Source organism: Schistocerca cancellata, chromosome 9 (genome assembly GCF_023864275.1).
Source record: "Schistocerca cancellata isolate TAMUIC-IGC-003103 chromosome 9, iqSchCanc2.1, whole genome shotgun sequence".
Classification (NCBI taxonomy): domain Eukaryota; kingdom Metazoa; phylum Arthropoda; class Insecta; order Orthoptera; family Acrididae; genus Schistocerca; species Schistocerca cancellata.
In genome coordinates, this window is record NC_064634.1 from 510,932,754 (window position 1) to 510,951,053 (window position 18,300).

The following is an 18,300-nucleotide window of genomic DNA, read 5'->3' on the forward strand; positions in this document are numbered from 1 at the left end:
TGGAATGGACAGTGTCTTGAAAGGAGGATACAAGATGAACATCAACAAAAGCAAAACAAGGATAATGGAATGTAGTCGGACTAAGTCGGGTGATGCTGAGGGTATTAGATTAGGAAATGAGACACTTAAAGTAGTAAAGGAGTTTTGCTATTTGGGGAGCAAAATAACTGATGATGGTAGAAGTAGGTAAGATATAAAATGTAGACTGGCAATGGCAAGGAAATCGTTTCTGAAGAAGCGAAATTTGTTAACATCGAGTATAGATTTAAGTGTCAGGAAGTCGTTTCTGAAAGTATTTCTATGGAGTGTAGCCTTGTATGGAAGTGAAACATGGACGATAAATAGTTTGGACAAGAAGAAAATAGAAGCTTTCGAAATGTGGTGCTATAGAAGAATGCTGAAGATTAGATGGGTAGATCACATAACTAATGAGGAAGTATTGAATAGGATTGGGGAGAAGAGAAGTTTGTGGCACAACTTGACCAGAAGAAGGGATCGGTTGATAGGACATGTTCTGAGGCATCAAGGGATCACCAATTTAGTACTGGAGGGCAGCGTGGAGGGTAAAATTCGTAGAGGGAGACCAAGAGATGAATACACTAAGCAGATTCAGAAGGATGTAGGCTGCAGTAGGTACTGGGAGATGAAGAAGCTTGCACAGGATAGAGTAGCATGGAGAGCTGCATCAAACCAGTCTCAGGACTGAAGACCACAACAGCAAAACAACAATGGGGGGAACCATTTTCCTTGTTACCTATAGATGTAACTAAGTAGTTCTTTTCCATTCATCAACCCATTCTTTACATAATCATATTCACAACTCGACAAATTCCTATATGAACAACTGAACGAGTACCGTACACTCCCTTACGAGGGCAGTGGAAAGGGAAACTGATAATCCCTTCACACTCGGTATACTGAGAAATCCCAACAAAAATTCTGCGTCAAATTATTCAGTTACACTAACTGGGGGACTGACCACCAGATGTGACAAGAGGCGGAGTCCTCAGTATGAAAAGAGGCGAGAGGTACTGTGCTGTGCTGAGCGCGGAGAAGCAGTAATAGCAGCGTGGCTGAGACAGGAAGGCTCTCTGACTTCCAGCATGGACTAATCACTGGATGTCACCTGAGCAAGAAATTCATCCCATCTAAATGTGCTGGTGATGGAATTCTGATGTGGAAACGCGAAGGAACAGCGTCTGACAGACGTCATGTACCGAAGGACAAGAGCGGTGAAGCGTTGTGGAAGGAATCACTGTTGAGCTCCAAAGCGCTACCAGCATTCTGCTGATGCCGATGACTGGGTTTAGGGAGCTGAAAAGAATGGGGAACAACTGTCAAGCAGCGCCTTCATAAGCCACACAGTGCTTAGTTTCTGTAACGAGCGACGCCACTGGATAGTCAATAACTGGAAACAAGTAGTTTGATGTGATGAATTACCTCTGGCTTCGATGTCTTCCCTCTGTCCGACTCATTGCGGTATCCCAAACACTCGAGCAGTAGTCAAGAATAGGTCTCGGAGGGGTTATATATGCAGTCTTCTTTATAGAAGAGCTACACTTCTCTATAATTCTCGCAATAAACCGAAAACGATCATTCGCCCTCTTCTCTACGGACCTTACATATTCGTTCCATTTCATATCGTTTTGCACTGCTCGGAATTTAATGGACGTGCCTGTGACGAGGAGCACACTACTAAGACTTGAAACGTCCCCTTAGAAAAATTAGTGAATTACTGTCCTGGTAAACCCCTTACGTTATTTGATTTTCAAACAGCTGAGCAAAACTGAACGTACTCAGACATTTCTCTCTTTACTTATTCCGATCATCACTAAACTGACACACAATATTTTTAGCGCAACGCAACGCAATCTGACTTTCAATAATCCCTACAAAAGAATGGCCCTGACTAACAATAACGTATACCTTTGATGAATCACTTACCTCACAAAAATCTTCGTTACTCGAACTACTGCAACACAGCGAGCGCCAATACTGCCAGCTAAATAAAGGATTCTAACTACTGAAGGCACTAACTACTGATACGCATAGTTAGCAAATGAAAGATTTTGATAGAGAACAAACAATGTATTTACCTTAATAGGCTTCAAATCTCTCTCCCCAAATCCACCACTGCTGGCGGCTCATCTCCAACTGCGCAACGCTACGCGCTGTTAACAGCCAACTGCCCAACACTACAATAGCAAATTCCAACAATGCAAACCAGCCACAGACTGTACAAAGCACAGTCAGTGATTTTCATACAGAGCGCTACGTGGCGTTACCAACATAAAAACCTAAACAGCCTACTTAGAGACTGTATTCCAACATTGCATGCTTGTTTCTCCTGCGCATCTGCATTAACTGACGTTTTTCCACGTTTATATCAGGCTGCTGTTCTTCAGACCAAATACGTATTCTGTGTAACTCATCCTATAATGTCCTATAGCACTCGACAACATTTTCCCGTATGACATAGTGTCATCCAGAACAGTCAAAGATTTCTGCTAACGTTATCCGTCTGTTTTGCGCATCGTAATGAAGTCAGCTGTGGCTCGGTGGATCAGTGGCGAAGTTTGTTAAAGAGAAAACTGCCGAGTTGCACCGTGGTTTTGGAGTCCACGCTAGAGGACGAGTCCTCCAGGAACTGGCTGGGTAAACCGGTTCAGAAGAGGTCCCAGGAGTCTACGGCGTCTCCTAGTAAAGCATTGTGGCGGTCAGAACAGCCTTCGGACTGATGACTGCTTTACTTACTCAATGAAGTGAGACAAATGCCCTTCTTGTATCATTATGTACACATTTGAAACTGGGCAGGCGCGACTAGGGTTCCGTACAAACTTCGTTGTATACACAGACACTTCAACCATTCCGGAAATCGTGAATCTCGACGAGTTTTGCATATTATCGACAATGATACTGGCAAGGAAGTGTCGGTCCCTGGGTTACTAAGACTTTCGAGAATGTTTTAATTTCAAGATTGAAGTGGGATAAAAAAGGACAAAATAAACTTTTTTCGTGTGATATAATTACCAATTAACAATTTTTGGATTTTTTCCTTAGGTTGAGCTGAGAAATCTTCTTTCTTGCCAAATTTCATGGTTCTATGTAGGTCGTTTTGAAGTACCATATAGGTTTTGGTGAGTGAGTTCCTGACTACCAAAATATATGTGACATAAATGATCGCATCTTTGCTTGCACTCACTTAGACGCTTACATTTATTTTACCGCCAAGGGACCATTCACCTTAGAATGTGATATGAATTTCAGGTTGATAAGTCTGCCCGTTCCTGAGAAAAAGCGGTCTTAACAGAGAGACGGACGGATCTAGAGACAGCAAAGGAATCCTGTAACGGTTCTGTTTTTGCCGACTGGGACACGGAAACGTGAAAAGTAATAAGTACGACAGACGTTTTCGTACCGCGTTTTTGTACATTCCACCCCTCGATTCTTTAAAGAATAGCACTCCCACGCACAAAACATCCGCTTCAGGCAGTTAAATCTTCATTATGCCACATCTCCCGAACTACGTGCCACGCAACATCATACACTGAAGCGATAGAGAAACTGGTATGGGCGTGCGTGTTCAAATACAAAGATATGTAAACAGGCAGAATACCGCGCTGCGGTCGCTAACGCCTATATAAGACAACAAATGTCTGGTGCAGTTGTTAAGCCGCGTACAAACCTAGCAACGAAGTCGTAGGACTTGGTATGGGGACAGTCATGATACAATGTCTCGAGACTGTCGCTAAACAATGTCACGTGTCCACATGTACGAAGCCAGTTGCGATACGGAAATCAGAACGCGATGTCACAAGAAATAGCTGTTTGTGCTGTTCATCTCTGTTTAAATAATTTAATGTTGTTAAGAAGCAAAAAGCGTAAACCTGGACGGTACTGGACGAGGAATTTATTTTCTGGTGGAGTTACTACAGCTTTGAATCTTCTTGAAAAACTGAAGCTAGAAGATGGCATTGGTTTCAGAAATTTTGTCAGAATGAGCCCTACCGATTTCGAAACCTTTCTGCAAATGGTTGGAGAAAAGATTTCGAAAGAAAACACTATATTTGGTGAAACCATTCCAGCCTCAGTCAGGCTAGCTATCACGCTCCGATTCCTTGCTAGCGGCGAATCATTTTCCAGCTTGATGTACACCTTTCGAGTGTCAAAACAATCAATTTCAAGTATAGTTCCAGAAGTCTGTGAAGCCGTAATTACTTCGTTGAAAGGGTTTGTAAAGGTAAGAAGTAATTTTTATTTACAACATTTTTTATTTTAAGAATGAATTAATTACAAGTATACAATTTTGTCATTTTTTAAATTACAATGATATGAAATTTAAAAAAAAAAGAACCTCTATGGTTTGGTCTTCTCTGGTCTATCCATTTTGAGAAGGAGGTTCCAGATCTTGCGAAGATGTGGAGGGTGTAAAGGAACAGTCTGAAGAGTATGAGTTTTGGCCGTCTGTACTATGGGATGTTGATGGTGAAGAATGGAATGGAGGTGGAATTGTTTGAAGTGGGCTTAACTGGTTTGAACTGACCTGGGGTGAATATCCTATCGTACTGTAAATTCCCATTTCCAATTTTAACAATATGACATCAACTTCGCGCTGGGCTAAGGAAATTTCGATGTGACTTCTACCGCAGTTTCTTAATTTATTAGCAACATGCTCTCGGCTCCTAACAGCCTCTGTTAAAGATTTCATGCAGCTTAGTGTATCCCTTGCAATATCAACATCGTGATCTGCATTCTTCCTCCTTTTGGGTATCGGTGGCCTTCTGAATTCTTCTTTTGGTAGAGTGGACTGTCGTTCATCATGTCGCTCTTCTTCTGTTCCGTTGTCGTTATCCCCCTAGGGAAAAACCAACAATTTCATTGAACTTATTTTGTTTAACAGCTGTTACTTGTATTTATTGCTTTAATGTTATTGTATTTTGTTTAATATTTCAGATGCCAAAATCTAACTACGAATGGACAGCAATAGCAGAACAATTCTCAACGAGATGGAACTTTCCTCAGTGTTTAGGTAGTACAGACGGCAAACACATACAGATAGTGGCCCCAGAAAACAGTGGCAGCATGTATTTCAATTACAAAGGAAATTTTAGTATTGTGCTTCTTGGAGTAGGTGATGCCTATTATAACTTTATATATTCTGATGTGGGATGTCAGGCCGAATATCGGATGGTGGTGTCTTAAAATTTACATCTTTGTACAAGAAAATGGTGCAAAACAAACTAAATATCCCCCCAGATAAAGCATTGTCAGGCAGATCTACCCCTGTTCCTGATGTATTTGTAGGAGATGATGCGTTTGCATTATCCACCCATGTGATGAAACCTTATCCAGGCCAGCGATTGTGTTCAACATCAGCAGAAAGAATTTTCAATTACAGGCTCTGTAGAGCTCAACGCATTATTGAAAACATATTTGGCATTTTAAGTTCCAAATTCAGAGTGCTCTTATAACCTATTGCACTGGATCCCGATAAAGTAGAATCTGTGGTTATGACATGTATTTATCTGCACAACTTCCTAAGAAGAAATTCTGAATCAAGGAAGTTTTATATTCCTCCAGGATCGTTTGATTTAGAAGACATTGACGGAAGTTTGATAGAAGGACAGTTGAGATCTGAATCACTAAATAGTCTAATAAAATTGCAAAGTATTCCTGTAAGAGCACCTACCGATGTCCACAAAATTCGAGATGAATTCAGAGATTATTTTATATCACCAGCAGGAGCAGTTTCTTGGCAAAACAATCAACAATAGGGGCAATGGCACATATTTGCTGGGTAATTAAGCTTTTAATTATTTTTCTTTCATTGCCAATGAAAATAATTATCTGATGTTAATAAAGTTAAAAATAAATTTAAAAGCTTCAGTAAATTAGAAGATACAAATATACAAAATACTTATGGTAAGAGTAAAAAATGACTGTGTAAATTGTTGAATTAAATAAAGTTCACTTATTACGGTATGTGTTTCTTCTTCCGCTTCATCACAATCAGTGTCCCGGCTACCTCTGGATTCCGTTCCTTGTAACAAAACCAGTAATGGTTTGTACCCAAACCAGTTGCACTTTTTGGGGAACGAACCACTTTTTTTTTTTTTTACTCGGATGACTTTTTATGCTCTCGCCTAAACTGTGATTTAAAATTGGGGATTTTTATTCTCCATTTCATGGTGTGACATCTGGTATTTTTTAGCTAGAGATTCCATAGCATCCCTCCTCATATTTCTGTTTCTATATTCCCCACATGTCAAGTCCCAAAGACAAGGGCAAGCTTGAAAATCTTCAATTATTTTCGTTGTTGTCTTCATTATGGCCAGATAAAAAATGACGAACACACGTCAAAGTACACGTACAGACTGCGAAATGTCGCTCGTCATTACATCATGTTCCCCGTTTTGACGGGGAACCTGAGACTCGAGACTTTTGTATAGCGACAGTCTCGCAACACGAGAAAATGTCCCGGAACGACATTGAGACCTGTCTCGGGACACGTGTTCCGTGACTTTTGTTGCTAGGTGTGTACGCGGCTTTAGATCGGTTACTGCTGCTACAATGGCAGGTTATCAAGATAGAGTTTGAACGTGGTGTTATAGTCGGCACACGAGCGATGGGACACAACATCTCCGAGGTAGCGATCAAGTGGGGATTTTCCGTACGACCATTTCACGAGTGTACCGTGAATATGAGGAATCCAGCAAAACATCAAATCTCCGACATCGCTGCTGTCGAACTGACTGAAAATCGTTCAACGTGACAGAAGTGCAACCCTTCCCCAGATTGCTGCAGATTTCAGTGCTGGACCATCAATAAGTGTCCATTCAACGACACATAATCAGTGTGGGCTTTCGGAGCCGATGGATGTGTACACATGGACACAACCTCGCGAATCCATGGACCCAGCATCTCAGCACGGGACTGTTCAAATTGGTAGAGGCTCTGTAATGGTGTGCAACGAGTGCAGTTGGAGTGATATGGGACCCCTGATACGACTGTGACAGGTGACACGTACGTAAGTATCGCGTCTGATAACCTGCATCCATTCATTTCCATTGTGCACTCCGACGGACTTGGGCAATTCCAGCAGGACAATGCGACATCCCACACGTCCAGAGTTGCTGCAGAGCGGCTCCAGAAACACGCTTCTGAGTTTAAAAACTTTCACTGGCCACCAAACTCCCCAGATATGAACATTATTGAGTATTTGATTAACTTCTCATGGTTGGGATTCACAGTCATACATTATTTCCTAAAAGACATCATGGTCGCCTCTGACTGTGTGAAATATTTATTTTTACGTTGTTTGTTGTTGTTGTTGTTGTTGTTGTTGTTTTTGTGGTCATCAGTCCTGAGACTGGTTTGATGCAGCTCTCCATGCTACTCTATCCTGTGCAAGCTTCTTCATCTCCCAGTACCTACTGCAACCTTCCAATGGAACTTCTGAATCTGCTTAGTGTATTCATCTCTTGGTCTCCCCCTAAGATTTTTACCCTCCACGCTGCCCCCCAATACTAAATTGGTGATCCCTTGATGCCTCAGAACATGTCCTACCAACCGATCCCTTCTTCTGGTCAAGTTGTGCCACAAACTTCTCATCTCCCCAATCCTATTCAATACTTCCTTATTAGTTATGTGATCTACCCATCTAATCTTCAGCATTCTTCTGTAGCACCACATTTCGAAAGCTTCTATTCTCTTCTTGTCCAAACAATTTATCGTCCATGTTTCACTTCCATACAAGGCTACACTCCATACAAATACTTTCAGAAACGACTTCCTGACACTTAAATCTATACTCGATGTTAACAAATTTCTCTTCTTCAGAAACGCTTTCCTTGCTATTGCCAGTCTACATTTGATATCCTCTCTACTTCGACCATCATCAGTTATTTTGCTCCCCAAATAGCAAAACTCCTTTACTACTTTAGGTGTCTCATTTCCTAATCTAACACCCTCAACAGCACCCGACTTAATTCGACTACATTCCATTATCCTCGTTTTGTTTTAGTTGATGTTCATCTTATATCCTCCCTTCAAGACACCATCCATTCCGTTCAACTGCTCTTCCAAGTCCATTGCTGTCTCTGACAGAATTACAATGTCATCGGCGAACCTCAAAGTTTTTATTTCTTCTCCATGGATTTTAATACCTACTCCGAATTTTTCTTTTGTTTCCTTTACTGTTTGCTCAATATGCAGATTGAATAACATCGGGGAGGGGCTACAACCCTGTCTTACTCCCTTCCTAGCCACTGCTTCCCTTTCATGTCCCTCGACTCTTATAACTGCCATCTGGTTTCTGTACAAATTGTAAATAGCCTTTCGCTTCCTGTATTTTACCTCTGCCACCTTTAGAATTTGAAAGAGAGTATTCCAGTCAACATTGTCAAAAGCTTTCTCTAAGTCTACAAATGCTAGAAACGTAGGTTTGCCTTTCCTTAGTAAGTCGTGAGGTCAGTATTGCCTCACGTGTTCCAGTATGTCTACGGAATCCAAACTGATCTTCCCCGAGGTCGGCTTCTACTAGTTTTTCCATTCTTCTGTAAAGAATTCGCGTTAGTATTTTGTAGCTGTGACTTATTAAACTGATAGTTCGGTAATTTTCACATCTGTCGACACCTGCTTTCTTTGGGATTGGAATTATTATATTCTTCTTGAAGTCTGAGGGTATTTCGCCTGTTTCATACATCTTGCTCACCAGATGGTAGAGTTTTGTCAGGACTGGCTCTCCCAAGGCCGTCAGTAGTTCCAATTGAATGTTGTCTATTCCGGGGGCCTTGTTTCGACTCAGGTCTTTCAGTGCTCTGTCAAACTCTTCACGCAGTATCGTATCTCCCATTTCATCTTCGTCTACATCCTCTTCCATTTCCATAATATTGTCCTCAAGTACATCGCCCTTGTATAGACCCTCTATATACTCCTTCCACCTTTCTGCTTTCCCTTCTTTGCTTAGAACTGGGTTTCCATCTGAGCTCTTGATGTTCATACAAGTGGTTCTCTTATCTCCAAAGGTCTCTTTAATTTTCCTGTAGGCGGTATCTATCTTACCCCTCGTGAGATACGCCTCTACATCCTTACATTTGTCCTCTAGCCATCCCTGCTTAGCCATTTTGCGCTTCCTGTCGATCTCATTTTTGAGACGTTTGTATTCCTTTTTGCCTGCTTCATTTACTGCATTTTTATATTTTCTCCTTTCATCAATTAAATTCAATATTTCTTCTGTTACTCAAGGATTTCTACTAGCCCTCGTCTTTTTACCTACTTGATCCTCTGCTGCCTTCACTACTTGATCCCTCAAAGCTACCCATTCTTCTTCTACTGTATTTCTTTCCCCCATTCCTGTCAATTGTTCCCTTATGCTCTCCCTGAAACTCCGTACAACCTCTGGTTCTTTCAGTTTATCCAGGTCCCATCTCCTTAAATTCCCACCTTTTTGCAGTTTCTTCAGTTTTAATCTACAGGTCATAAGCAATAGATTGTGGTCAGAGTCCACATCTGCCCCTGGAAATGTCTTACAATTTAAAACCTAAATCTCTGTCTTACCATTACATAATCTATCTGAAACCTGTCAGTATATCTAGGGTTCTTCCATGTATACAGCCTTCTTTTATGATTCTTGAACCAAGTGTTAGCTATGATTAAGTTGGGCTCTGTGCAAAATTCTACCAGGCGGCTTCCTCTTTCATTTCTTAGCCCCAATCCATATTCACCTACTATGTTTACTTCTCTCCCTTTTCCTACACTCGAATTCCAGTCACCCATGACTATTAAATTTTCGTCTCCCTTCACTATCTGAATAATTTCTTTTATTTCATCATACATTTCTTCAATTTCTTCGTCATCTGCAGAGCTAGTTGGCATATAAACTTGTACTACTGTAGTAGGTGTGGGCTTCGTATCTATCTTGGCCACAATAATGCGTTCACTATGCTGTTTGTAGTAGCTTACCCGCATTCCTATTTTCCTATTCATTATTAAACCTACTCCTGCATTACCCCTATTTGACTTTGTGTTTATAACCCTGTAGTCCCCTGACCAGAAGTCTTGTTCCTCCTGCCACCGAACTTCACTAATTCCCACTATATCTAACTTTAACCTATCCATTTCCCTTTTTAAATTTTCTAACCTGCCTGCCCGATTAAGGGATCTGACATTCCACGCTCCGATCCGTAGAACGCCAGTTTTCTTTCTCCTGATAACGACATCCTCTTGAGTAGTCCCCGCCCGGAGATCCGAATGGGGGACTATTTTACCTCCGGAATATTTTACCCAAGAGAACGCCATCATCATTTAATCATACAGTAAAGCTGCATGCCCTCGGGAAAAATTACGGCCGTAGTTTCCCCTTGCTTTCAGCCGTTCGCAGTACCAGCACAGCAAGGCCGTTTTGGTTGTTGTTACAAGGCCAGATCAGTCAGTCAACCAGACTGTTGCCCCTGCAACTACTGAACAGGCTGCTGCCCCTCTTCAGGAACCACACGTTTGTCTGGCCTCTCAACAGATACCTCTCCGTTGTGGTTGTACCTACGGTACGGCTATCTGTATCGCTGAGGCACGCAAGCCTCCCCACCAACGGCAAGGTCCATGGTTCATGGGGGGGGGGGGGGGTATTATTACGTAATAATAAATATTTCATACAGTCAACGGCGACTATGATGTCTTTTAACAATAATTGAGCATATCTGTGTTGCCTTGCAATGTGCTGTTCATAAGAGATCTCCTGCCCCCGTACTCTTACGGATTTATGGACGACCCTCTGGGATTCACGGTGTCATTTCCCTTCAGCACTACTTCAGACAGTAGTCGAGTCCATGGCACGTCGTGTTGCGGCACTTCCCCGTGCTCGCGGGGGCCCTACACGATATTAGGGAGGGGTACCAGTTTTTTGGCTCTTCAATGTAATTTTGCGGGCACATTCACTGCTATATTTAGATACTGTGTGCAAAGTGTCTTCTGAAAAGAGTTTGTAGTAAAGAAATAATAGTAAATTGAAACGTAATGCCTGATGCCGAAGTTTTTCTGCATAAATAGTGAATAAGTATTGGCCGATAAAGTTGTCTTCTTTCAACATTTTGTGGGGGTGTCAGCGAGTAAAAGTTTCGAAAAGGTTTGGAATTACGTCTCAAGTTTGCCAGAAGCGGGTGTGCGGTCTCACTCTGAGATACTGCATGACTGCACTCGTAAAATAGATCATTTGTGCGCTTCGAGCTACGCTGCCTGAAGATATAGTTTCTAAGTTTAATACTTGACTTCTTGTGTTCAGCGTTTAATATAAGATTATAGCTCTTCATGAGTACATTGTGAGATGTTTTTAATTTTAAATGAAAACAAAATTTTTGTCGCTCCTGCGAGCCAATAGAGAGGGAACCTGAACCTGAACCTGGGAGCTAGTGGTATAGATGTGTGAGCGTGTCGTTGTTAGGTAACGCGCGCGATTTATACGAGGGATGTGGAGAGACGAGAAGACGCGGACTGGAGTGAGGGGCGTGGCGCCGCACGTGAGACAGAAGCCACGCCACCTCGTGGCCCACATGGACAAGTGGGGCACCAAGTGCAGAGCCGGCCGCAGAGCTCAGGTGGCGGCCAACTGGGCCAATCTGGCCGAGCTATTTCTCACCTACCTGGCGATCGCTTACGGAAATGGCGAGAGCAGCAGCCGAGTGCGTCAAGCTGCGTTTACGAGCGGACCAGTAGCGAGGCGGTTCTGCGCCCTTCGCAGAAATGCCGAAGACACTGTTTAACTGAGTTAAAATTAATAGTGTGACCAGGCGTACTCTAAATGGAGTACAAGTACTCTATTTCATCTTCTTCTCTGTGCACTCTACACTTCCCCTTTATTTACACATGCTGTGCTCTCTTCGACAGAGCAGTGTCTCATAATCTAAATTGCTTTGGGTTCAAAGTTGGCAGCACTAATGCCCGTTTATGACGTATCGCTCTACTGAGTAACAAATGTGTGGTATACCAATTCTCATTGTGTGCCCAGGATGACGCCATTCCGTTAACTGCAGGGAGAAGCGGTGTACGTTAGAATGGAGATGCCTTTATTGGGCAGACGCCAATTTGCAACGCAGCCTCCACCACCGTCTAGCCGCCAGCGCACTTATCAGCAGAGTTATTTACCGCACATTGTTGAACATGTTGTCAATGTGGGTCTTTGCTGAATCAGTTCGCATTTCCTATCTCACTGTGGACGGTGCATGATCAACTAGTGAACAGCTGCTCAACAAGAACAGTGGAAAAACTGATATGGCACGTCGGAAATGCGAATTTCAAGACCGTTTTGAGAGTAACTATCCTGGCATAAAGCGATTAAAGACGACGACTGCAAGTCGAAATGTGTCACCTCCAATGAATATTGTCAATTCAAAACAAAGGTAAGCACGATATTGAACAGCATTTAAAAACGCCACTGCACAACTTAAAAATAAGAGAAAGCTCGGCTTCCAAAATTAGGGTAGCAATGGTCTTTCGATCAAAGCGACTGTGTTCAGAGGAGATGGAACTGCGTCACATGGAAGTCGTGTGGTCATCTCATAATGTTGCACACAATCGATCGTTTAGAGGTATAGACTGTACAATTACTCGAAACTTCCCGGCAGATTAAAACCGTGTGCTGGACCGAGACCCGAACTCGGGATCTTTGCCTTCCGGGGACAAGTGCTCTACCAACTGAGCTACCCAAGCACGACTCACGCCCTGTCCTCACAGCTTTACTTCTACCTTCCAAACCTTGCACAAGCTCTCCTGGCAACCTTGCAGAACTAGCACTCCTGAAAGAAAGGATATTGCGGACACATGGCTCAGCCACAGCCTGGGAGATGTTTCCAGAATGAGATTTTCATTCTGCAGCGGAGTGTGCGCTAATATGAAACTTCCTGGCAGATTAATTTTTCTGGAAACATCCCCTAGGCTGTGGCTAAGCCATGTCTCCGCAATATCCTTTCTTTCAGGAGTGCTAGTTCTGCAAAGTTCGCAGGAGAGCTTCTGTAAAGTTTGTACGGTAGGAGACGAGGTACTGGCAGAAGTAAAACTATGAGGACGGGGCGTGAGTCGTGCTTGGGTAGCTCAGATGGTAGAGCACTTGCCCACGGAAGGCAAATGTCCCGAGTTCGAATCTCGGTCCAGCACACAGATTTAATCTGCCAGGATGTTTCATATCAGCGCACACTCCGCTGCAAAGTGAAAATCTCATTCTGTACAAGTACTCCTCTCAAAAAGTTATGTGATCAGCGAATTTCTGTTGCAAGAACTAAATCAGAAACTGTTGTTAAGAGTGTTCTATATAACTGGTTTGAAGAAAGATTAAAGGAAGCGATTAAGTCAACAAAGTTCGTCGTAGTGGCAAGTGATGCACCAAATAGGAAGGACAAGAAGATGCTTCTTGTTCTGCATATCTTCCGCAAATTTTCCAGCGTGCCTGACAACATAAATATAAATTGAAAAGTGAGGCTTTCTTCCAAACGAGACTGCTGAGACAGTTGCATAACATGTTCAATCTGTGTTAATGTGTTACATGCTGGAAGAAAGAATTATTGGTTATGTTGCAGATAATGCACCTGAAAATTTTGGCTCGCTGGCAAACACACGTCAAGGTAACAATGAACACTCTATACTGGAAAAGACAGTTAAAAAGGAGAGCCGTGCGGGGCAGCCGCGTGCTCTTAGGCGCCTTGTCACGGTTCGCGCGGTTCCCCCCCCCCCCCCCCCCCGAGTCCTCCCTCGGGCATGGGAGTGTGTATTGTCCTTAGCGTAAGTTAGTTTAAGCTAGATTAAGTAGTGCGTAAGCTTAGGAACCGATGACCTCAGCAGTTTGGTCCCATACGACCTTACCACAAATTTGCAAAAATTTTTTAAAGGAATATGCTGACAGCAGGGTGTGCTGCATATATTATTCATAATGCATTAGAATCTGCAATGGCAAAGAACGATACCTGTTGACATAAACAATATGTGTTACGAGATATATCGTCACTCTGACATTTACACAGTACGCGTCAGTAAGCTGAAGGAATTCTGTGACTTCATTGGAATCCAGTACCAGCAGGTGCTGCAGCATGAGAAGACTCGGTGGGTCTCTCTCTTTCCAGTGGTGGAGCGTATTCTAAATTTGTGTGTACCATTGAAGAGCTATTTTTTAAGTAATACGGACACCCCAATAACTTTTAAGTTAATTGAACTGTGTGGTTTCTATTTATTCATGTACAACTTAATTTGCTCAGTAATTTTCTTACAACAATTCAGAAGGAAGATATTACTGCAACTGAAGTAGCAGCAGAATATATCTGCTTCAGAAGTTAGAAGACTTGCAAGTGAATACATTTATTCCGCTTACAGTAACGACACTACAGAGCACATTAGCAGAGAATTGTGTTCTAAACAAACCTCAGTGTCAGGAAACTGTCAGGACACTTTACTACGAGTGTATCCTATACTTATTTAACGATTTATTAAAGATGTGCTTGAACTAAAGAAGTTGCTGTTAAATTCTGTTATATCATACGAAGAATTTAAATCATGCTTTGAACTGTACGAAAATATAACTGAATACTATGATGACGAAAATATTATATTTGATATGTACAGCGCCATAAAGCGAGTAACTTAAGAATACTTGGAATCCTGGAGAACCAATAATGTGTCTCTTCAGAAAAAATGGGAGATTGTCCTACAATGCTGTATGAAGGCTGGTTGTGATTTAAATGAAGAATTGAGAAGGTTCGTGGAGTTCATTTTTGCTATTCCAGAAACCAATGCAGACTGTGAAAGAGTGTAAGTGTTATCTCTAACTATTGGTCGTCTGAAAAAAGTAGGCCTTCAGCAGAGACAATGGAAAGTGTGATGAAAATAAAAAACCTCAAAAAAATATAATAAGTAGGGACCTAGCAGCAGCGTACAACAATCGTAAGTGTTCATATGTTATAATCAGAGAAGGCAATGTTAAGTGTATGTATTTTTAAGTGAATAAATAAATATTACATCTTTGGGCAATTCAATTGCAATGTACTCTTTTGCAGTTGGAAATATATAGTCACCCTGTATGTAGCAACCATCAATTTTTTTTCATAAATGATATGTTCAAAAAAAGAAAAAAATAAATTTGCAGTGAGGTCATATTGACCCCAGAGGATGTCAAGGAATAAGCAAAACACGAAAAATTTTTTGTGTTGAAATGAAAATGACAAAATTTCATTTGGTGCAATTGTCTCAGAAGAAGACAGTCATACATTTTGAAAATAAACAATTTTGAAAACAAGAGAGATATATATTTCCAGTGTACTTATGGGATCATATTGACCCCAATGTTTCTAGGACGGTTAACTAGATTAATTTCCTCAAACTGCGTTGACAAGATTCTACAGTCGCTGGAATTGTCATAAATATCCTCCAAATAATTTAGATGTTTGGATAATCACCTCGTAACCATAACTTCGAAGAAAAAAAACTTCGAACTGCCAAATGACAAACTGTGTCTGTGCTTAATGACCTCTTTACACTAGGAGTAGAAATCCGCTGTTTCGTTACCTAGCTCAGCTGTGTTGATATTTATGCTGCACTTATCACAAACGTGTCGTTTATATTTTGGAAGAAAAACCATACAGAGCTCTCATTTAAGGCGTCGCCGACATTAAATTGGAGTGAGATTGAATGATGTGTTACGCGTAAAATCTGTTTCTCATTTCATTTACCGGTCCATGACACGCTTTGAAGCACTTTAGCTTAAAGAATTTCACTCCAAGTCCTCAGTTGTCAGAAATCTGGAAAAACATCAGAAGCCTTCCGTCAAACGCAATGTTTGCTGCAGCAGCCGGTCACCAACCTTTGAGATCCTACAGTATCATGGCGAAGTAGTTGCGAATACACGAGCTATCTGCGTAGTCGGCAGCTGTGTGAAACAAGCCAACTGTTCACAGGTAACCCACGTGCCGCCTGCTCGGTAGTGGTCATTTCATTATGATGCTGCTTGGTTGAAATTGCACAGTGACTACAGCGAGTGTTCACAGTCTAGGGCCGAGGGAAAGGCCTTTTCTTGCAGGCAGAGGATAGGGATATCCATATCTGCATCTACATGCACTACTGGCCATTAAAATTGCTACACCAAGAAGAAATGCAGATGATGAACGGGTATTCATTGGACAAATATATTATACTAGAACTGACAAGTGATTACATTTTCACGCAATTTGGGTGCATAGATCATGAGAAATCAGTACCCACAACAATCACCTCTGGCCGTAATAACGGCCTTGATACGCCTGGGCATTGAGTCAAACAGAGCTTGGATGGCGTGTACAGGTACAGATGCCCATGCAGCTTCAACACGATACCACACTTCATCAAGAATAGTGACTGGCGTATTGTGACGAGCCAGTTGCTCGGCCACCATTGGCCAGACCTTTTCAGTTGGTGAGAGATCTGAAGAATGTGCTGGCCCGGGCAGCAGTCGAACATTTTCTGTGTACAGAAAGGCCCGTACTGGACCTGCAACGTGCGGTCGTGCATTATCCTGCTGAAATGTAGGGTTTCGCAGGGATCGAATGGAGGCTAGAGTCACGGGTCGTAACACATCTGAAATGTAACGTCCACTGTTCAAAGTGCCGTCAATGTGAACAGAGGGTGACCGAGAAGTGTAACAAATAGCACCCCATACCATCACGCCGGGTGATACGCCAGTATGGCGATGACGAATACACGCTTCCAATGTGTGTTCACCGCAATGTCGCCAAACACGGATGTGACCATCATGATGCTGTAAACAGAACCTGGATTCATCCGAAAAAATGACGTTTTGCCATTCGTGCACCCAGGTGCCTCGTCGAGTACACCATCGCAGGCGCTCCTGTCTGTGATGCAGCGTCAATGGTAACCGCAGCCATGGTCTCCGAGATAGTCCATGCTGCTGCTGCAAACGTCGTCGAATTGTTCGTGCAGATGGTTGTTGTCTTGCAAACGTCCCCATCTGTTAGATTAAAACTGTGTGCCGGACCGAGACTCGAACTCGGGACCTTTGCCGAGTTCGAATCTGGGTCCGGCACATAGTTTTAATCTGCCAGGAAGTTTCATATCAGCGCACACTCAGCTGCAGAATGAAAATCTCATTCTGGTCCCCATCTGTTGACTCAGGGATTGAGACGTGGCTGCACGATCCGTTACAGCCATGCGGATAAGATGCCTGTCATCTCGACTGCTAGTGATACGAGGCCGTGGGATCCAGCACGGCGTTCCGTATTACCATCCTGAACCCACCGATTCCATATTCTGCTAACAGTCATTGGATCTCGACGAACTCGAGCAGCAATGTCGCGATACGATAAACCGCAATCGTGATAGGCTACAATCCGACGTTTATCAAAGTCGGAAACGTGATGGTACGCATTTTTCCTCCTCAGACGAGGCATCACAACAACGTTTCACCAAGCAACGCCGGTCAACTGGTGTTTGTGTATGAGAAATCGGTTGGAAACTTTCCTCATGTCAGCACGTTGTAGGTGTCGCCACCGGCGCCAACCTTGTGTGAATGCTCTGAAAAGCTAATCATTTGCATATCACAGCATCTTCTTCCTGTCGGTTACAATTCGCGTCTGTAGCACGTCATCTTCGTGGTGTAGCAATTTTAATGGCCAGTAGTGTACATGTTCCGTAGCCCCCTGAACCACTTCTAGCCACTTGTTTCACTGTTCCACTCGAAAAGAGAGCAAGAGAACAACGACTGTCAATATGCCTCCCTATGAGCCATAATTTCTTGCATCTTATCTTCTTGGTCCTTACACGAAATATATGTTGGCAGCAGAAGAATCGTTCTGCAGTCAGCCCTGAATACCGATTCTCTAAACATTCTGGATAGTGGCAGCCACAGCTATGAATAGTCATCTCGGGTATTAATAACTGCTTCAGCTGTGTTTAGTCCTTTGTCATTGGATCACTACCGGTTTCTTGGCATTAAAAGGCACATCTTCATGTGAAGATGTGTATAAGAATAAATCCAGAAAGAATAACGACCCTGAGATAGACACTGGTATGGTAAATTATAATAAGATTTTTAAAAAAATTAAAAATGTTAAAAACTATTACACGAGAATATCAAAATGTTATTACTCACATGACTAAAACGTTAGAGCGGACAAGCTTTTTATCCATCATCGTTGTCCGTCGAAACAATACACCGCCAAAAGCCGGATTGCGATATAGTAGATGGATCCTACAGAAATAGTACCATAGTGATCCATTGGCATGGACAAAATAAATGAAAACTGTAGTATTCTGCACCATATAGGGTGCATTGGA